The 15,873-nt window shown below is 45.8% G+C and overlaps 75 pseudogenes; all 75 read left to right on the top strand.

Annotated features, from left to right (window-relative positions):
- Positions 1-164: 164 nt before the first annotated feature.
- Positions 165-283, top strand: LOC140113283 (5S ribosomal RNA; annotated as a pseudogene).
- A 70-nt stretch (positions 284-353) lies between these two features.
- On the top strand, positions 354-472 carry LOC140113412 (5S ribosomal RNA; annotated as a pseudogene).
- A 72-nt stretch (positions 473-544) lies between these two features.
- On the top strand, positions 545-663 carry LOC140090823 (5S ribosomal RNA; annotated as a pseudogene).
- Positions 664-733: 70 nt separating this feature from the next.
- LOC140090812 (5S ribosomal RNA) lies at positions 734-852 on the top strand (annotated as a pseudogene).
- Positions 853-924: 72 nt separating this feature from the next.
- On the top strand, positions 925-1,043 carry LOC140090801 (5S ribosomal RNA; annotated as a pseudogene).
- Positions 1,044-1,115: 72 nt separating this feature from the next.
- Positions 1,116-1,234, top strand: LOC140090790 (5S ribosomal RNA; annotated as a pseudogene).
- A 70-nt stretch (positions 1,235-1,304) lies between these two features.
- LOC140090768 (5S ribosomal RNA) lies at positions 1,305-1,423 on the top strand (annotated as a pseudogene).
- Positions 1,424-1,493: 70 nt separating this feature from the next.
- LOC140099167 (5S ribosomal RNA) lies at positions 1,494-1,612 on the top strand (annotated as a pseudogene).
- A 72-nt stretch (positions 1,613-1,684) lies between these two features.
- LOC140106184 (5S ribosomal RNA) lies at positions 1,685-1,803 on the top strand (annotated as a pseudogene).
- A 70-nt stretch (positions 1,804-1,873) lies between these two features.
- Positions 1,874-1,992, top strand: LOC140107431 (5S ribosomal RNA; annotated as a pseudogene).
- Positions 1,993-2,064: 72 nt separating this feature from the next.
- LOC140099853 (5S ribosomal RNA) lies at positions 2,065-2,183 on the top strand (annotated as a pseudogene).
- Positions 2,184-2,253: 70 nt separating this feature from the next.
- LOC140104206 (5S ribosomal RNA) lies at positions 2,254-2,372 on the top strand (annotated as a pseudogene).
- A 72-nt stretch (positions 2,373-2,444) lies between these two features.
- On the top strand, positions 2,445-2,563 carry LOC140104865 (5S ribosomal RNA; annotated as a pseudogene).
- A 70-nt stretch (positions 2,564-2,633) lies between these two features.
- LOC140113282 (5S ribosomal RNA) lies at positions 2,634-2,752 on the top strand (annotated as a pseudogene).
- Positions 2,753-2,822: 70 nt separating this feature from the next.
- LOC140113411 (5S ribosomal RNA) lies at positions 2,823-2,941 on the top strand (annotated as a pseudogene).
- A 72-nt stretch (positions 2,942-3,013) lies between these two features.
- Positions 3,014-3,132, top strand: LOC140090757 (5S ribosomal RNA; annotated as a pseudogene).
- Positions 3,133-3,202: 70 nt separating this feature from the next.
- On the top strand, positions 3,203-3,321 carry LOC140104029 (5S ribosomal RNA; annotated as a pseudogene).
- A 72-nt stretch (positions 3,322-3,393) lies between these two features.
- On the top strand, positions 3,394-3,512 carry LOC140112736 (5S ribosomal RNA; annotated as a pseudogene).
- A 72-nt stretch (positions 3,513-3,584) lies between these two features.
- LOC140104055 (5S ribosomal RNA) lies at positions 3,585-3,703 on the top strand (annotated as a pseudogene).
- A 72-nt stretch (positions 3,704-3,775) lies between these two features.
- Positions 3,776-3,894, top strand: LOC140099842 (5S ribosomal RNA; annotated as a pseudogene).
- A 70-nt stretch (positions 3,895-3,964) lies between these two features.
- On the top strand, positions 3,965-4,083 carry LOC140104862 (5S ribosomal RNA; annotated as a pseudogene).
- Positions 4,084-4,153: 70 nt separating this feature from the next.
- On the top strand, positions 4,154-4,272 carry LOC140113467 (5S ribosomal RNA; annotated as a pseudogene).
- A 263-nt stretch (positions 4,273-4,535) lies between these two features.
- Positions 4,536-4,654, top strand: LOC140109457 (5S ribosomal RNA; annotated as a pseudogene).
- Positions 4,655-4,726: 72 nt separating this feature from the next.
- LOC140103679 (5S ribosomal RNA) lies at positions 4,727-4,845 on the top strand (annotated as a pseudogene).
- A 70-nt stretch (positions 4,846-4,915) lies between these two features.
- LOC140112841 (5S ribosomal RNA) lies at positions 4,916-5,034 on the top strand (annotated as a pseudogene).
- Positions 5,035-5,295: 261 nt separating this feature from the next.
- On the top strand, positions 5,296-5,414 carry LOC140113062 (5S ribosomal RNA; annotated as a pseudogene).
- A 70-nt stretch (positions 5,415-5,484) lies between these two features.
- On the top strand, positions 5,485-5,603 carry LOC140113493 (5S ribosomal RNA; annotated as a pseudogene).
- Positions 5,604-5,675: 72 nt separating this feature from the next.
- On the top strand, positions 5,676-5,794 carry LOC140099831 (5S ribosomal RNA; annotated as a pseudogene).
- Positions 5,795-5,864: 70 nt separating this feature from the next.
- On the top strand, positions 5,865-5,983 carry LOC140113404 (5S ribosomal RNA; annotated as a pseudogene).
- Positions 5,984-6,053: 70 nt separating this feature from the next.
- On the top strand, positions 6,054-6,172 carry LOC140113114 (5S ribosomal RNA; annotated as a pseudogene).
- A 452-nt stretch (positions 6,173-6,624) lies between these two features.
- Positions 6,625-6,743, top strand: LOC140106082 (5S ribosomal RNA; annotated as a pseudogene).
- Positions 6,744-6,815: 72 nt separating this feature from the next.
- LOC140106776 (5S ribosomal RNA) lies at positions 6,816-6,934 on the top strand (annotated as a pseudogene).
- Positions 6,935-7,004: 70 nt separating this feature from the next.
- Positions 7,005-7,123, top strand: LOC140098957 (5S ribosomal RNA; annotated as a pseudogene).
- A 72-nt stretch (positions 7,124-7,195) lies between these two features.
- LOC140107102 (5S ribosomal RNA) lies at positions 7,196-7,314 on the top strand (annotated as a pseudogene).
- Positions 7,315-7,386: 72 nt separating this feature from the next.
- On the top strand, positions 7,387-7,505 carry LOC140104049 (5S ribosomal RNA; annotated as a pseudogene).
- A 72-nt stretch (positions 7,506-7,577) lies between these two features.
- On the top strand, positions 7,578-7,696 carry LOC140090746 (5S ribosomal RNA; annotated as a pseudogene).
- Positions 7,697-7,768: 72 nt separating this feature from the next.
- On the top strand, positions 7,769-7,887 carry LOC140107121 (5S ribosomal RNA; annotated as a pseudogene).
- A 72-nt stretch (positions 7,888-7,959) lies between these two features.
- On the top strand, positions 7,960-8,078 carry LOC140104853 (5S ribosomal RNA; annotated as a pseudogene).
- Positions 8,079-8,148: 70 nt separating this feature from the next.
- LOC140086042 (5S ribosomal RNA) lies at positions 8,149-8,267 on the top strand (annotated as a pseudogene).
- A 452-nt stretch (positions 8,268-8,719) lies between these two features.
- Positions 8,720-8,838, top strand: LOC140110294 (5S ribosomal RNA; annotated as a pseudogene).
- Positions 8,839-8,910: 72 nt separating this feature from the next.
- On the top strand, positions 8,911-9,029 carry LOC140103670 (5S ribosomal RNA; annotated as a pseudogene).
- Positions 9,030-9,099: 70 nt separating this feature from the next.
- On the top strand, positions 9,100-9,218 carry LOC140104148 (5S ribosomal RNA; annotated as a pseudogene).
- A 70-nt stretch (positions 9,219-9,288) lies between these two features.
- Positions 9,289-9,407, top strand: LOC140113410 (5S ribosomal RNA; annotated as a pseudogene).
- Positions 9,408-9,479: 72 nt separating this feature from the next.
- LOC140113061 (5S ribosomal RNA) lies at positions 9,480-9,598 on the top strand (annotated as a pseudogene).
- A 70-nt stretch (positions 9,599-9,668) lies between these two features.
- On the top strand, positions 9,669-9,787 carry LOC140090734 (5S ribosomal RNA; annotated as a pseudogene).
- Positions 9,788-9,859: 72 nt separating this feature from the next.
- Positions 9,860-9,978, top strand: LOC140090723 (5S ribosomal RNA; annotated as a pseudogene).
- A 246-nt stretch (positions 9,979-10,224) lies between these two features.
- On the top strand, positions 10,225-10,343 carry LOC140108549 (5S ribosomal RNA; annotated as a pseudogene).
- Positions 10,344-10,413: 70 nt separating this feature from the next.
- On the top strand, positions 10,414-10,532 carry LOC140098835 (5S ribosomal RNA; annotated as a pseudogene).
- A 72-nt stretch (positions 10,533-10,604) lies between these two features.
- Positions 10,605-10,723, top strand: LOC140106178 (5S ribosomal RNA; annotated as a pseudogene).
- A 72-nt stretch (positions 10,724-10,795) lies between these two features.
- On the top strand, positions 10,796-10,914 carry LOC140104043 (5S ribosomal RNA; annotated as a pseudogene).
- A 72-nt stretch (positions 10,915-10,986) lies between these two features.
- LOC140099809 (5S ribosomal RNA) lies at positions 10,987-11,105 on the top strand (annotated as a pseudogene).
- Positions 11,106-11,175: 70 nt separating this feature from the next.
- Positions 11,176-11,294, top strand: LOC140113298 (5S ribosomal RNA; annotated as a pseudogene).
- Positions 11,295-11,364: 70 nt separating this feature from the next.
- LOC140109446 (5S ribosomal RNA) lies at positions 11,365-11,483 on the top strand (annotated as a pseudogene).
- A 72-nt stretch (positions 11,484-11,555) lies between these two features.
- Positions 11,556-11,674, top strand: LOC140103660 (5S ribosomal RNA; annotated as a pseudogene).
- A 70-nt stretch (positions 11,675-11,744) lies between these two features.
- On the top strand, positions 11,745-11,863 carry LOC140112840 (5S ribosomal RNA; annotated as a pseudogene).
- Positions 11,864-11,933: 70 nt separating this feature from the next.
- Positions 11,934-12,052, top strand: LOC140113368 (5S ribosomal RNA; annotated as a pseudogene).
- Positions 12,053-12,122: 70 nt separating this feature from the next.
- LOC140113492 (5S ribosomal RNA) lies at positions 12,123-12,241 on the top strand (annotated as a pseudogene).
- A 72-nt stretch (positions 12,242-12,313) lies between these two features.
- On the top strand, positions 12,314-12,432 carry LOC140099798 (5S ribosomal RNA; annotated as a pseudogene).
- A 70-nt stretch (positions 12,433-12,502) lies between these two features.
- Positions 12,503-12,621, top strand: LOC140112971 (5S ribosomal RNA; annotated as a pseudogene).
- Positions 12,622-12,882: 261 nt separating this feature from the next.
- LOC140111181 (5S ribosomal RNA) lies at positions 12,883-13,001 on the top strand (annotated as a pseudogene).
- Positions 13,002-13,073: 72 nt separating this feature from the next.
- Positions 13,074-13,192, top strand: LOC140094697 (5S ribosomal RNA; annotated as a pseudogene).
- Positions 13,193-13,262: 70 nt separating this feature from the next.
- Positions 13,263-13,381, top strand: LOC140104142 (5S ribosomal RNA; annotated as a pseudogene).
- Positions 13,382-13,451: 70 nt separating this feature from the next.
- On the top strand, positions 13,452-13,570 carry LOC140113409 (5S ribosomal RNA; annotated as a pseudogene).
- A 72-nt stretch (positions 13,571-13,642) lies between these two features.
- LOC140113060 (5S ribosomal RNA) lies at positions 13,643-13,761 on the top strand (annotated as a pseudogene).
- Positions 13,762-13,831: 70 nt separating this feature from the next.
- On the top strand, positions 13,832-13,950 carry LOC140113491 (5S ribosomal RNA; annotated as a pseudogene).
- Positions 13,951-14,022: 72 nt separating this feature from the next.
- Positions 14,023-14,141, top strand: LOC140103566 (5S ribosomal RNA; annotated as a pseudogene).
- Positions 14,142-14,211: 70 nt separating this feature from the next.
- On the top strand, positions 14,212-14,330 carry LOC140112970 (5S ribosomal RNA; annotated as a pseudogene).
- A 70-nt stretch (positions 14,331-14,400) lies between these two features.
- Positions 14,401-14,519, top strand: LOC140113466 (5S ribosomal RNA; annotated as a pseudogene).
- A 72-nt stretch (positions 14,520-14,591) lies between these two features.
- LOC140113429 (5S ribosomal RNA) lies at positions 14,592-14,710 on the top strand (annotated as a pseudogene).
- A 72-nt stretch (positions 14,711-14,782) lies between these two features.
- LOC140090701 (5S ribosomal RNA) lies at positions 14,783-14,901 on the top strand (annotated as a pseudogene).
- Positions 14,902-14,971: 70 nt separating this feature from the next.
- Positions 14,972-15,090, top strand: LOC140098702 (5S ribosomal RNA; annotated as a pseudogene).
- A 72-nt stretch (positions 15,091-15,162) lies between these two features.
- On the top strand, positions 15,163-15,281 carry LOC140106169 (5S ribosomal RNA; annotated as a pseudogene).
- Positions 15,282-15,353: 72 nt separating this feature from the next.
- LOC140104037 (5S ribosomal RNA) lies at positions 15,354-15,472 on the top strand (annotated as a pseudogene).
- A 72-nt stretch (positions 15,473-15,544) lies between these two features.
- Positions 15,545-15,663, top strand: LOC140090690 (5S ribosomal RNA; annotated as a pseudogene).
- Positions 15,664-15,735: 72 nt separating this feature from the next.
- LOC140104851 (5S ribosomal RNA) lies at positions 15,736-15,854 on the top strand (annotated as a pseudogene).
- Positions 15,855-15,873: the final 19 nt, after the last annotated feature.

The raw sequence follows: 15,873 nt of genomic DNA, 5'->3' as shown, positions 1-15,873 counted from the left end.
TGCCTGCTCTCGTCAGATCGCAGCAGCAATGCAGCTTAAGGCTTGGCAAGTACCAGCATGGGAGACTGGCTGGCAATCCCAAGTTCCGTTGAACTTTTTGAACCTGAAAATTGTGTTAGTTTCTCTATGAGATAGTAAAAGAAGGTTCAAATTGAACAGCTGCTGTCAATGGCCATTCTAAGCTGAATGTGCCTGCTCTCGTCAGATCGCAGCAGCAATGCAGCTTAAGGCTTGGCGAGTACCAGCATGGGAGACTGGCTGGCAATCCCAAGTTCCGTTGACCTTTTTGAACCTGAAAATTGTGTTAGTTTCTCTATGAGATAGTAAAAGAAGGTTCAAATTGAACAGCTGCTGTCAACTGCCATTCTAAGCTGAATGTGCCTGCTCTCGTCAGATCGCAGCAGCAATGCAGCTTAAGGCTTGGCAAGTACCAGCATGGGAGACTGGCTGGAAATCCCAAGTTCCGTTGACCTTTTTGAACCTGAAAATTGTGTTAGTTTCCCTGTCAAAGATGGTAAAAGAAGGTTCAAATTTAACAGCTGCTGTCAACGGCCATTCTAAGCTGAATGTGCCTGCTCTCGTCAGATCGCAGCAGCAATGCAGCTTAAGGCTTGGCAAGTACCAGCATGGGAGACTGGCTGGGAATCCCAAGTTCCGTTGACCATTTTGAACCTGAAAATTGTGTTAGTTTCTCTATGAGATAGTAAAAGAAGGTTCAAATTGAACACCTGCTGTCAACGGCCATTCTAAGCTGAATGTGCCTGCTCTCGTCAGATCGCAGCAGCAATGCAGCTTAAGGCTTGGCAAGTACCAGCATGGGAGACTGGCTGGGAATCCCAAGTTCCGTTGACCTTTTTGAATCTGAAAATTGTGTTAGTTTCTCTGTCAAAGATGGTAAAAGAAGGTTCAAATTGAACAGCTGCTGTCAACGGCCATTCTAAGCTGAATGTGCCTGCTCTCGTCAGATCGCAGCAGCAATGCAGCTTAAGGCTTGGCAAGTACCAGCATGGGAGACTGGCTGGGAATCCCAAGTTCCGTTGACCTTTTTGAATCTGAAAATTGTGTTAGTTTCTCTGTCAAAGATGGTAAAAGAAGGTTCAAATTGAACAGCTGCTGTCAACGGCCATTCTAAGCTGAATGTGCCTGCTCTCGTCAGATCGCAGCAGCAATGCAGCTTAAGGCTTGGCAAGTACCAGCATGGGAGACTGGCTGGGAATCCCAAGTTCCGTTGACCTTTTTGAACCTGAAAATTGTGTTAGTTTCTCTATGAGATAGTAAAAGAAGGTTCAAATTGAACAGCTGCTGTCAACGGCCATTCTAAGCTGAATGTGCCTGCTCTCGTCAGATCGCAGCAGCAATGCAGCTTAAGGCTTGGCAAGTACCAGCATGGGAGACTGGCTGGGAATCCCAAGTTCCGTTGACCTTTTTGAACCTGAAAATTGTGTTAGTTTCTCTATGAGATAGTAAAAGAAGGTTCAAATTGAACAGCTCCTGTCAACGGCCATTCTAAACTGAATGTGCCTGCTCTCATCAGATCGCAGCAGCAATGCAGCTTAAGGCTTGGCAAGTACCAGCATGGGAGACTGGCTGGGAATCCCAAGTTCCGTTGACCTTTTTGAACCTGAAAATTGTATTAGTTTCTCTGTCAAAGATGGTAAAAGAAGGTTCAAATTGAGCAGCTGCTGTCAACGGCCATTCTAAGCTCAATGTGCCTGCTCTCGTCAGATCGCAGCAGCAATGCAGCTTAAGGCTTGGCAAGTACCAGCATGGGAGACTGGCTGGGAATCCCAAGTTCCGTTGACCTTTTTGAACCTGAAAATTGTGTTAGTTTCTCTATGAGATAGTAAAAGAAGGTTCAAATTGAACAGCTGCTGTCAACGGCCATTCTAAGCTGAATGTGCCTGCTCTCGTCAGATCGCAGCAGCAATGCAGCTTAAGGCTTGGCAAGTACCAGCATGGGAGACTGGCTGGGAATCTTAAGTTCCGTTGACCTTTTTGAACCTGAAAATTGTGTTAGTTTCTCTGTCAAAGATGGTAAAAGAAGGTTCAAATTGAACAGCTGCTGTCAACGGCCATTCTAAGCTGAATGTGCCTGCTCTCGTCAGATCGCAGCAGAAATGCAGCTTAAGGCTTGGCAAGTACCAGCATGGGAGACTGGCTGGGAATCCCAAGTTCCGTTGACCTTTTTGAACCTGAAAATTGTGTTAGTTTCTCTATGAGATAGTAAAAGAAGGCTCAAATTGAACAGCTGCTGTCAACGGCCATTCTAAGCTGAATGTGCCTGCTCTCATCAGATCGCAGAAGCAATGCAGCTTAAGGCTTGGCAAGTACCAGCATGGGAGACTGGCTGGCAATCCCAAGTTCCGTTGACCTTTTTGAATCTGAAAATTGTGTTAGTTTCTCTGTCAAAGATGGTAAAAGAAGGTTCAAATTGAACAGCTGCTGTCAACGGCCATTCTAAGCTGAATGTGCCTGCTCTCGTCAGATCGCAGCAGCAATGCAGCTTAAGGCTTGGCAAGTACCAGCATGGGAGACTGGCTGGGAATCCCAAGTTCCGTTGAACTTTTTGAACCTGAAAATTGTGTTAGTTTCTCTATGAGATAGTAAAAGAAGGTTCAAATTGAACAGCTGCTGTCAATGGCCATTCTAAGCTGAATGTGCCTGCTCTCGTCAGATCGCAGCAGCAATGCAGCTTAAGGCTTGGCGAGTACCAGCATGGGAGACTGGCTGGCAATCCCAAGTTCCGTTGACCTTTTTGAACCTGAAAATTGTGTTAGTTTCTCTATGAGATAGTAAAAGCAGGTTCAAATTGAACAGCTGCTGTCAACTGCCATTCTAAGCTGAATGTGCCTGCTCTCGTCAGATCGCAGCAGCAATGCAGCTTAAGGCTTGGCAAGTACCAGCATGGGAGACTGGCTGGAAATCCCAAGTTCCGTTGACCTTTTTGAACCTGAAAATTGTGTTAGTTTCCCTGTCAAAGATGGTAAAAGAAGGTTCAAATTTAACAGCTGCTGTCAACGGCCATTCTAAGCTGAATGTGCCTGCTCTCGTCAGATCGCAGCAGCAATGCAGCTTAAGGCTTGGCAAGTACCAGCATGGGAGACTGGCTGGGAATCCCAAGTTCCGTTGACCTTTTTGAACCTGAAAATTGTGTTAGTTTCTCTATGAGATAGTAAAAGAAGGTTCAAATTGAACAGCTCCTGTCAACAGCCATTCTAAGCTGAATGTGCCTGCTCTCATCAGATCGCAGCAGCAATGCAGCTTAAGGCTTGGCAAGTACCAGCATGGGAGACTGGCTGGGAATCCCAAGTTCCGTTGACCTTTTTGAACCTGAAAATTGTATTAGTTTCTCTGTCAAAGATGGTAAAAGAAGGTTCAAATTGAGCAGCTGCTGTCAACGGCCATTCTAAGCTCAATGTGCCTGCTCTCGTCAGATCGCAGCAGCAATGCAGCTTAAGGCTTGGCAAGTACCAGCATGGGAGACTGGCTGGGAATCTCCAGTTCCGTTGACCTTTTTGAATCTGAAAATTGTGTTAGTTTCTCTGTCAAAGATGGTAAAAGAAGGTTCAAATTGAACAGCTGCTGTCAACGGCCATTCTAAGCTGAATGTGCCTGCTCTCATCAGATCGCAGCAGCAATGCAGCTTAAGGCTTGGCAAGTCCCAGCATGGGAGACTGGCTGGGAATCCCAAGTTCCGTTGACCTTTTTGAATCTGAAAATTGTGTTAGTTTCTCTGTCAAAGATGGTAAAAGAAGGTTCAAATTGAACAGCTGCTGTCAACGGCCATTCTAAGCTGAATGTGCCTGCTCTCGTCAGATCGCAGCAGAAATGCAGCTTAAGGCTTGGCAAGTACCAGCATGGGAGACTGGCTGGGAATCCCAAGTTCCGTTGACCTTTTTGAACCTGAAAATTGTGTTAGTTTCTCTATGAGATAGTAAAAGAAGGTTCAAATTGAACAGCTGCTGTCAACGGCCATTCTAAGCTGAATGTGCCTGCTCTCGTCAGATCGCAGCAGCAATGCAGCTTAAGGCTTGGCAAGTACCAGCATGGGAGACTGGCTGGGAATCCCAAGTTCCGTTGAACTTTTTGAACCTGAAAATTGTGTTAGTTTCTCTATGAGATAGTAAAAGAAGGTTCAAATTGAACGGCTGCTGTCAACGGCCATTCTAAGCTGAATGTGCCTGCTCTCATCAGATCGCAGCAGCAATGCAGCTTAAGGCTTGGCAAGTACCAGCATGGGAGACTGGCTGGGAATCCCAAGTTCTGTTGACCTCTTTGAACCTGAAAATTGTGTTAGTTTCTCTGTCAAAGATGGTAAAAGAATGTTCAAATTGAATAGCTGCTGTCAACGGCCATTCTAAGCTGAATGTGCCTGCTCTCGTCAGATCGCAGCAGCAATGCTGCTTAAGGCTTGGCAAGTCCCAGCATGGGAGACTGGCTGGGAATCCCAAGTTCCATTGACCTTTTTGAACCTGAAAATTGTGTTAGTTTCTCTGTCAAAGATGGTAAAAGAAGGTTCAAATTGAACAGCTGCTGTCAACGGCCATTCTAAGCTGAATGTGCCTGCTCTCGTCAGATCGCAGCAGCAATGCAGCTTAAGGCTTGGCAAGTAGCAGCATGGGAGACTGGCTGGAAATCCCAAGTTCCGTTGACCTTTTTGAACCTGAAAATTGTGTTAGTTTCCCTGTCAAAGATGGTAAAAGAAGGTTCAAATTTAACAGCTGCTGTCAACGGCCGTTCTAAGCTGAATGTGCCTGCTCTCGTCAGATCGCAGCAGCAATGCAGCTTAAGGCTTGGCAAGTACCAGCATGGGAGACTGGCTGGGAATCCCAAGTTCCGTTGACCTTTTTGAACCTGAAAATTGTGTTAGTTTCTCTATGAGATAGTAAAAGAAGGTTCAAATTGAACAGCTGCTATCAACGGCCATTCTAAGCTGAATGTGCCTGCTCTCGTCAGATCGCAGCAGCAATGCAGCTTAAGGCTTGGCAAGTACCAGCATGGGAGACTGGCTGGGAATCCCAAGTTCCATTGAACTTTTTGAACCTGAAAATTGTGTTAGTTTCTCTATGAGATAGTAAAAGAAGGTTCAAATTGAACAGCTGCTGTCAACTGCCATTCTAAGCTGAATGTGCCTGCTCTCGTCAGATCGCAGCAGCAATGCAGCTTAAGGCTTGGCAAGTAGCAGCATGGGAGACTGGCTGGAAATCCCAAGTTCCGTTGACCTTTTTGAACCTGAAAATTGTGTTAGTTTCCCTGTCAAAGATGGTAAAAGAAGGTTCAAATTGAACAGCTGCTGTCAACGGCCATTCTAAGCTGAATGTGACTGCTCTCGTCAGATCGCAGCAGCAATGCAGCTTAAGGCTTGGCAAGTACCAGCATGGGAGACTGGCTGGGAATCCCAAGTTCCGCTGACCTTTTTGAACCTGAAAATTGTGTTAGTTTCTCTATGAGATAGTAAAAGAAGGTTCAAATTGAACACCTGCTGTCAACGGCCATTCTAAGCTGAATGTGCCTGCTCTCGTCAGATCGCAGCAGCAATGCAGCTTAAGGCTTGGAAAGTACCAGCATGGGAGACTGGCTGGGAATCCCAAGTTCCGTTGACCTTTTTGAATCTGAAAATTGTGTTAGTTTCTCTGTCAAAGATGGTAAAAGAAGGTTCAAATTGAACAGCTGCTGTCAACGGCCATTCTAAGCTGAATGTGCCTGCTCTCGTCAGATCGCAGCAGAAATGCAGCTTAAGGCTTGGCAAGTACCAGCATGGGAGACTGGCTGGGAATCCCAAGTTCCGTTGACCTTTTTGAACCTGAAAATTGTGTTAGTTTCTCTATGAGATAGTAAAAGAAGGTTCAAATTGAACAGCTGCTGTCAACGGCCATTCTAAGCTGAATGTGCCTGCTCTTTTCAGATCGCAGCAGCAATGCAGCTTAAGGCTTGGCAAGTACCAGCATGGGAGACTGGCTGGGAATCCCAAGTTCCGTTGAACTTTTTGAACCTGAAAATTGTGTTAGTTTCTCTATGAGATAGTAAAAGAAGGTTCAAATTGAACGGTTGCTGTCAACGGCCATTCTAAGCTGAATGTGCCTGCTCTCATCAGATCGCAGCAGCAATGCAGCTTAAGGCTTGGCAAGTACCAGCATGGGAGACTGGCTGGGAATCCAAAATTCTGTTGACCTCTTTGAACCTGAAACTTGTGTTAGTTTCTCTGTCAAAGATGGTAAAAGAATGTTCAAATTGAATAGCTGCTGTCAACGGCCATTCTAAGCTGAATGGGCCTGCTCTCGTCAGATCGCAGCAGCAATGCTGCTTAAGGCTTGGCAAGTCCCAGCATGGGAGACTGGCTGGGAATCCCAAGTTCCATTGACCTTTTTGAACCTGAAAATTGTGTTTGTTTCTCTGTCAAAGATGGTAAAAGAAGGTTCAAATTGAACAGCTGCTGTCAACGGCCATTCTAAGCTAAATGTGCCTGCTCTCGTCAGATCGCAGCAGCAATGCAGCTTAAGGCTTTGCAAGTACCAGCATGGGAGACTGGCTGGGAATCCCAAGTTCCGTTGAACTTTTTGAACCTGAAAATTGTGTTAGTTTCTCTATGAGATAGTAAAAGAAGGTTCAAATTGAACAGCTGCTGTCAACGGCCATTCTAAGCTGAATGTGCCTGCTCTCGTCAGATCGCAGCAGCAATGCAGCTTAAGGCTTGGCAAGTACCAGCATGGGAGACTGGCTGGAAATCCCAAGTTCCGTTGACCTTTTTGAACCTGAAAATTGTGTTAGTTTCCCTGTCAAAGATGGTAAAAGAAGGTTCAAATTAAAAAGCTGCTGTCAACGGCCGTTCTAAGCTGATTGTGCCTGCTCTCGTCAGATCGCAGCAGCAATGCAGCTTAAGGCTTGGCAAGTACCAGCATGGGAGACTGGCTGGGAATCCCAAGTTCCGTTGACCTTTTTGAACCTGAAAATTGTGTTAGTTTCTCTATGAGATAGTAAAAGAAGGTTCAAATTGAACAGCTCCTGTCAACGGCCATTCTAAGCTGAATGTGCCTGCTCTCATCAGATCGCAGCAGCAATGCAGCTTAAGGCTTGGCAAGTACCAGCATGGGAGACTGGCTGGGAATCCCAAGTTCCGTTGACCTTTTTGAACCTGAAAATTGTATTAGTTTCTCTGTCAAAGATGGTAAAAGAAGGTTCAAATTGAGCAGCTGCTGTCAACGGCCATTCTAAGCTCAATGTGCCTGCTCTCGTCAGATCGCAGCAGCAATGCAGCTTAAGGCTTGGCAAGTACCAGCATGGGCGACTGGCTGGGAATCCCAAGTTCCGTTGACCTTTTTGAATCTGAAAATTGTGTTAGTTTCTCTGTCAAAGATGGTAAAAGAAGGTTCAAATTGAACAGCTGCTGTCAACGGCCATTCTAAGCTGAATGTGCCTGCTCTCATCAGATCGCAGCAGCAATGCAGCTTAAGGCTTGGCAAGTCCCAGCATGGGAGACTGGCTGGGAATCCCAAGTTCCGTTGACCTTTTTGAATCTGAAAATTGTGTTAGTTTCTCTGTCAAAGATGGTAAAAGAAGGTTCAAATTGAACAGCTGCTGTCAACGGCCATTCTAAGCTGAATGTGCCTGCTCTCGTCAGATCGCAGCAGCAATGCAGCTTAAGGCTTGGCAAGTACCAGCATGGGAGACTGGCTGGGAATCCCAAGTTCCGTTGACCTTTTTGAATCTGAAAATTGTGTTAGTTTCTCTGTCAAAGATGGTAAAAGAAGGTTCAAATTGAACACCTGCTGTCAACGGCCATTCTAAGCTGAATGTGCCTGCTCTCGTCAGATCGCAGCAGCAATGCAGCTTAAGGCTTGGCAAGTCCCAGCATGGGAGACTGGCTGGGAATCCCAAGTTCCGTTGACCTTTTTGAATCTGAAAATTGTGTTAGTTTCTCTGTCAAAGATGGTAAAAGAAGGTTCAAATTGAACACCTGCTGTCAACGGCCATTCTAAGCTGAATGTGCCTGCTCTCGTCAGATCGCAGCAGCAATGCAGCTTAAGGCTTGGCAAGTACCAGCATGGGAGACTGGCTGGGAATCCCAAGTTCCGTTGAACTTTTTGAACCTGAAAATTGTGTTAGTTTCTCTATGAGATAGTAAAAGAAGGTTCAAATTGAACGGCTGCTGTCAACGGCCATTCTAAGCTGAATGTGCCTGCTCTCATCAGATCGCAGCAGCAATGCAGCTTAAGGCTTGGCAAGTACCAGCATGGGAGACTGTCTGGGAATCCCAAGTTCCGTTGACCTCTTTGAACCTGAAAATTGTGTTAGTTTCTCTGTCAAAGATGGTAAAAGAATGTTCAAATTGAATAGCTGCTGTCAACGGCCATTCTAAGCTGAATGTGCCTGCTCTCGTCAGATCGCAGCAGCAATGCTGCTTAAGGCTTGGCAAGTCCCAGCATGGGAGACTGGCTGGGAATCCCAAGTTCCATTGACCTTTTTGAACCTGAAAATTGTGTTAGTTTCTCTGTCAAAGATGGTAAAAGAAGGTTCAAATTGAACAGCTGCTGTCAACGGCCATTCTAAGCTGAATGTGCCTGCTCTCGTCAGATCGCAGCAGCAATGCAGCTTAAGGCTTTGCAAGTACCAGCATGGGAGACTGGCTGGGAATCCCAAGTTCTGTTGAACTTTTTGAACCTGAAAATTGTGTTAGTTTCTCTATGAGATAGTAAAAGAAGGTTCAAATTGAACAGCTGCTGTCAACGGCCATTCTAAGCTGAATGTGCCTGCTCTCGTCAGATCGCAGCAGCAATGCAGCTTAAGGCTTGGCAAGTAGCGGCATGGGAGACTGGCTGGAAATCCCAAGTTCCGTTGACCTTTTTGAACCTGAAAATTGTGTTAGTTTCCCTGTCAAAGATGGTAAAAGAAGGTTCAAATTTAACAGCTGCTGTCAACGGCCGTTCTAAGCTGAATGTGCCTGCTCTCGTCAGATCGCAGCAGCAATGCAGCTTAAGGCTTGGCAAGTACCAGCATGGGAGACTGGCTGGGAATCCCAAGTTCCGTTGACCTTTTTGAACCTGAAAATTGTGTTAGTTTCTCTATGAGATAGTAAAAGAAGGTTCAAATTGAACAGCTGCTATCAACGGCCATTCTAAGCTGAATGTGCCTGCTCTCGTCAGATCGCAGCAGCAATGCAGCTTAAGGCTTGGCAAGTACCAGCATGGGAGACTGGCTGGGAATCCCAAGTTCCGTTGAACTTTTTGAACCTGAAAATTGTGTTAGTTTCTCTATGAGATAGTAAAAGAAGGTTCAAATTGAACAGCTGCTGTCAACTGCCATTCTAAGCTGAATGTGCCTGCTCTCGTCAGATCGCAGCAGCAATGCAGCTTAAGGCTTGGCAAGTACCAGCATGGGAGACTGGCTGGAAATCCCAAGTTCCGTTGACCTTTTTGAACCTGAAAATTGTGTTAGTTTCCCTGTCAAAGATGGTAAAAGAAGGTTCAAATTGAACAGCTGCTGTCAACGGCCATTCTAAGCTGAATGTGACTGCTCTCGTCAGATCGCAGCAGCAATGCAGCTTAAGGCTTGGCAAGTACCAGCATGGGAGACTGGCTGGGAATCCCAAGTTCCGCTGACCTTTTTGAACCTGAAAATTGTGTTAGTTTCTCTATGAGATAGTAAAAGAAGGTTCAAATTGAACACCTGCTGTCAACGGCCATTCTAAGCTGAATGTGCCTGCTCTCGTCAGATCGCAGCAGCAATGCAGCTTAAGGCTTGGCAAGTACCAGCATGGGAGACTGGCTGGGAATCCCAAGTTCCGTTGACCTTTTTGAATCTGAAAATTGTGTTAGTTTCTCTGTCAAAGATGGTAAAAGAAGGTTCAAATTGAACAGCTGCTGTCAACGGCCATTCTAAGCTGAATGTGCCTGCTCTCGTCAGATCGCAGCAGCAATGCAGCTTAAGGCTTGGCAAGTACCAGCATGGGAGACTGGCTGGGAATCCCAAGTTCCGTTGACCTTTTTGAATCTGAAAATTGTGTTAGTTTCTCTGTCAAAGATGGTAAAAGAAGGTTCAAATTGAACAGCTGCTGTCAACGGCCATTCTAAGCTGAATGTGCCTGCTCTCGTCAGATCGCAGCAGCAATGCAAGTACCAGCATGGGAGACTGGCTGGGAATCCCAAGTTCCGTTGACCTTTTTGAACCTGAAAATTGTGTTAGTTTCTCTATGAGATAGTAAAAGAAGGTTCAAATTGAACAGCTGCTGTCAACCGCCATTCTAAGCTGAATGTGCCTGCTCTCGTCAGATCGCAGCAGCAATGCAGCTTAAGGCTTGGCAAGTACCAGCATGGGAGACTGGCTGGGAATCCCAAGTTCCGTTGACCTTTTTGAACCTGAAAATTGTGTTAGTTTCTCTATGAGATAGTAAAAGAAGGTTCAAATTGAACAGCTCCTGTCAACGGCCATTCTAAGCTGAATGTGCCTGCTCTCATCAGATCGCAGCAGCAATGCAGCTTAAGGCTTGGCAAGTACCAGCATGGGAGACTGGCTGGGAATCCCAAGTTCCGTTGACCTTTTTGAACCTGAAAATTGTATTAGTTTCTCTGTCAAAGATGGTAAAAGAAGGTTCAAATTGAGCAGCTGCTGTCAACGGCCATTCTAAGCTCAATGTGCCTGCTCTCGTCAGATCGCAGCAGCAATGCAGCTTAAGGCTTGGCAAGTACCAGCATGGGAGACTGGCTGGGAATCCCAAGTTCCGTTGACCTTTTTGAATCTGAAAATTGTGTTAGTTTCACTGTCAAAGATGGTAAAAGAAGGTTCAAATTGAACAGCTGCTGTCAACGGCCATTCTAAGCTGAATGTGCCTGCTCTCATCAGATCGCAGCAGCAATGCAGCTTAAGGCTTGGCAAGTCCCAGCATGGGAGACTGGCTGGGAATCCCAAGTTCCGTTGACCTTTTTGAATCTGAAAATTGTGTTAGTTTCTCTGTCAAAGATGGTAAAAGAAGGTTCAAATTGAACAGCTGCTGTCAACGGCCATTCTAAGCTGAATGTGCCTGCTCTCGTCAGATCGCAGCAGAAATGCAGCTTAAGGCTTGGCAAGTACCAGCATGGGAGACTGGCTGGGAATCCCAAGTTCCGTTGACCTTTTTGAACCTGAAAATTGTGTTAGTTTCTCTATGAGATAGTAAAAGAAGGTTCAAATTGAACAGCTGCTGTCAACGGCCATTCTAAGCTGAATGTGCCTGCTCTCGTCAGATCGCAGCAGCAATGCAGCTTAAGGCTTTGCAAGTACCAGCATGGGAGACTGGCTGGGAATCCCAAGTTCCGTTGAACTTTTTGAACCTGAAAATTGTGTTAGTTTCTCTATGAGATAGTAAAAGAAGGTTCAAATTGAACAGCTGCTGTCAACGGCCATTCTAAGCTGAATGTGCCTGCTCTCGTCAGATCGCAGCAGCAATGCAGCTTAAGGCTTGGCAAGTAGCAGCATGGGAGACTGGCTGGAAATCCCAAGTTCCGTTGACCTTTTTGAACCTGAAAATTGTGTTAGTTTCCCTGTCAAAGATGGTAAAAGAAGGTTCAAATTTAACAGCTGCTGTCAACGGCCGTTCTAAGCTGAATGTGCCTGCTCTCGTCAGATCGCAGCAGCAATGCAGCTTAAGGCTTGGCAAGTACCAGCATGGGAGACTGGCTGGGAATCCCAAGTTCCGTTGACCTTTTTGAACCTGAAAATTGTGTTAGTTTCTCTATGAGATAGTAAAAGAAGGTTCAAATTGAACAGCTGCTATCAACGGCCATTCTAAGCTGAATGTGCCTGCTCTCGTCAGATCGCAGCAGCAATGCAGCTTAAGGCTTGGCAAGTACCAGCATGGGAGACTGGCTGGGAATCCCAAGTTCCATTGAACTTTTTGAACCTGAAAATTGTGTTAGTTTCTCTATGAGATAGTAAAAGAAGGTTCAAATTGAACAGCTGCTGTCAACTGCCATTCTAAGCTGAATGTGCCTGCTCTCGTCAGATCGCAGCAGCAATGCAGCTTAAGGCTTGGCAAGTACCAGCATGGGAGACTGGCTGGGAATCCCAAGTTCCGCTGACCTTTTTGAACCTGAAAATTGTGTTAGTTTCTCTATGAGATAGTAAAAGAAGGTTCAAATTGAACACCTGCTGTCAACGGCCATTCTAAGCTGAATGTGCCTGCTCTCGTCAGATCGCAGCAGCAATGCAGCTTAAGGCTTGGAAAGTACCAGCATGGGAGACTGGCTGGGAATCCCAAGTTCCGTTGACCTTTTTGAACCTGAAAATTGTGTTAGTTTCTCTGTCAAAGATGGTAAAAGAAGGTTCAAATTGAACAGCTGCTGTCAACGGCCATTCTAAGCTGAATGTGCCTGCTCTCGTCAGATCGCAGCAGAAATGCAGCTTAAGGCTTGGCAAGTACCAGCATGGGAGACTGGCTGGGAATCCCAAGTTCCGTTGACCTTTTTGAACCTGAAAATTGTGTTAGTTTCTCTATGAGATAGTAAAAGAAGGTTCAAATTGAACAGCTGCTGTCAACGGCCATTCTAAGCTGAATGTGCCTGCTCTTGTCAGATCGCAGCAGCAATGCAGCTTAAGGCTTGGCAAGTACCAGCATGGGAGACTGGCTGGGAATCCCAAGTTCCGTTGAACTTTTTGAACCTGAAAATTGTGTTAGTTTCTCTATGAGATAGTAAAAGAAGGTTCAAATTGAACGGTTGCTGTCAACGGCCGTTCTAAGCTGAATGTGCCTGCTCTAATCAGATCGCAGCAGCAATGCAGCTTAAGGCTTGGCAAGTACCAGCATGGGAGACTGGCTGGGAATCCAAAATTCTGTTGACCTCTTTGAACCTGAAAATTGTGTTAGTTTCTCTGTCAAAGATGGTAAAAGAATGTTCAAATTGAATAGCTGCTGTCAACGGCCATTCTAAGCTGAATGTGCCTGCTCTCGTCAGATCGCAGCAGCAATGCAGCTTCAGGCTTGGCAAGTAGCAGCATGGGAGACTGGCTGGAAATCCCAAGTTCCGTTGACCTTTTTGAACCTGAAAATTGTGTTAGTTTCCCTGTCAAAGATGGTAAAAGAAGGTTCAAATTTAACAGCTGCTGTCAACGGCCGTTCTAAGCTGAATGTGCCTGCTCTCGTCAGATCGCAGCAGCAATGCAGCTTAAGGCTTGGCAAGTACCAGCATGGGAGACTGCCTGGGAATCCCAAGTTCCGTTGACCTTTTTGAACCTGAAAATTGTGTTAGTTTCTCTATGAGATAGTAAAAGAAGGTTCAAATTGAACAGCTGCTATCAACGGCCATTCTAAGCTGAATGTGCCTGCTCTCGTCAGATCGCAGCAGCAATGCAGCTTAAGGCTTGGCAAGTACCAGCATGGGAGACTGGCTGGGAATCCCAAGTTCCGTTGAACTTTTTGAACCTGAAAATTGTGTTAGTTTCTCTATGAGATAGTAAAAGAAGGTTCAAATTGAACAGCTGCTGTCAACTGCCATTCTAAGCTGAATGTGCCTGCTCTCGTCAGATCGCAGCAGCAATGCAGCTTAAGGCTTGGCAAGTACCAGCATGGGAGACTGGCTGGAAATCCCAAGTTCCGTTGACCTTTTTGAACCTGAAAATTGTGTTAGTTTCCCTGTCAAAGATGGTAAAAGAAGGTTCAAATTGAACAGCTGCTGTCAACGGCCATTCTAAGCTGAATGTGACTGCTCTCGTCAGATCGCAGCAGCAATGCAGCTTAAGGCTTGGCAAGTACCAGCATGGGAGACTGGCTGGGAATCCCAAGTTCCGCTGACCTTTTTGAACCTGAAAATTGTGTTAGTTTCTCTATGAGATAGTAAAAGAAGGTTCAAATTGAACACATGCTGTCAACGGCCATTCTAAGCTGAATGTGCCTGCTCTCGTCAGATCGCAGCAGCAATGCAGCTTAAGGCTTGGAAAGTACCAGCATGGGAGACTGGCTGGGAATCCCAAGTTCCGTTGACCTTTTTGAATCTGAAAATTGTGTTAGTTTCTCTGTCAAAGATGGTAAAAGAAGGTTCAAATTGAACAGCTGCTGTCAACGGCCATTCTAAGCTGAATGTGCCTGCTCTCGTCAGATCGCAGCAGAAATGCAGCTTAAGGCTTGGCAAGTACCAGCATGGGAGACTGGCTGGGAATCCCAAGTTCTGTTGACCTTTTTGAACCTGAAAATTGTGTTAGTTTCTCTATGAGATAGTAAAAGAAGGTTCAAATTGAACAGCTGCTGTCAACGGCCATTCTAAGCTGAATGTGCCTGCTCTTGTCAGATCGCAGCAGCAATGCAGCTTAAGGCTTGGCAAGTACCAGCATGGGAGACTGGCTGGGAATCCCAAGTTCCGTTGAACTTTTTGAACCTGAAAATTGTGTTAGTTTCTCTATGAGATAGTAAAAGAAGGTTCAAATTGAACGGTTGCTGTCAACGGCCATTCTAAGCTGAATGTGCCTGCTCTCATCAGATCGCAGCAGCAATGCAGCTTAAGGCTTGGCAAGTACCAGCATGGGAGACTGGCTGGGAATCCCAAGTTCTGTTGACCTTTTTGAACCTGAAAATTGTATTAGTTTCTCTGTTAAAGATGGTAAAAGAAGGTTCAAATTGAACAGCTGCTGTCAACGGCCATTCTAAGCTGAATGTGCCTGCTCTCGTCAGATCGCAGCAGCAATGCAGCTTCAGGCTTGGCAAGTACCAGCATGGGAGACTGTCTGGGAATCCCAAGTTCCGTTGACCTTTTTGAATCTGAAAATTGTGTTAGTTTCTCTGTCAAAGATGGTAAAAGAAGGTTCAAATTGAACAGCTGCTGTCAACGGCCATTCTAAGCTGAATGTGCCTGCTCTCGTCAGATCGCAGCAGCAATGCAGCTTAAGGCTTGGCAAGTACCAGCATGGGAGACTGGCTGGGAATCCCAAGTTCCGTTGACCTTTTTGAACCTGAAAATTGTGTTAGTTTCTCTATGAGATAGTAAAAGAAGGTTCAAATTGAACAGCTCCTGTCAACGGCCATTCTAAGCTGAATGTGCCTGCTCTCATCAGATCGCAGCAGCAATGCAGCTTAAGGCTTGGCAAGTACCAGCATGGGAGACTGGCTGGGAATCCCAAGTTCCGTTGACCTTTTTGAACCTGAAAATTGTATTAGTTTCTCTGTCAAAGATGGTAAAAGAAGGTTCAAATTGAGCAGCTGCTGTCAACGGCCATTCTAAGCTCAATGTGCCTGCTCTCGTCAGATCGCAGCAGCAATGCAGCTTAAGGCTTGGCAAGTACCAGCATGGGAGACTGGCTGGGAATCCCAAGTTCCGTTGACCTTTTTGAATCTGAAAATTGTGTTAGTTTCTCTGTCAAAGATGGTAAAAGAAGGTTCAAATTGAACAGCTGCTGTCAACGGCCATTCTAAGCTGAATGTGCCTGCTCTCATCAGATCGCAGCAGCAATGCAGCTTAAGGCTTGGCAAGTCCCAGCATGGGAGACTGGCTGGGAATCCCAAGTTCCGTTGACCTTTTTGAATCTGAAAATTGTGTTAGTTTCTCTGTCAAAGATGGTAAAAGAAGGTTCAAATTGAACAGCTGCTGTCAACGGCCATTCTAAGCTGAATGTGCCTGCTCTCGTCAGATCGCAGCAGCAATGCAGCTTAAGGCTTGGCAAGTACCAGCATGGGAGACTGGCTGGGAATCCCAAGTTCCGTTGACCTTTTTGAATCTGAAAATTGTGTTAGTTTCTCTGTCAAAGATGGTAAAAGAAGGTTCAAATTGAACAGCTGCTGTCAACGGCCATTCTAAGCTGAATGTGCCTGCTCTCGTCAGATCGCAGCAGCAATGCAGCTTAAGGCTTGGCAAGTACCAGCATGGGAGACTGGCTGGGAATCCCAAGTTCCGTTGAACTTTTTGAACCTGAAAATTG

Source organism: Engystomops pustulosus, chromosome 1 (genome assembly GCF_040894005.1).
Source record: "Engystomops pustulosus chromosome 1, aEngPut4.maternal, whole genome shotgun sequence".
Lineage (NCBI taxonomy): Eukaryota > Metazoa > Chordata > Amphibia > Anura > Leptodactylidae > Engystomops > Engystomops pustulosus.
Note: the sequence above shows the minus strand (reverse complement) of the source record. Positions and strands in the feature narration are given on the sequence as shown.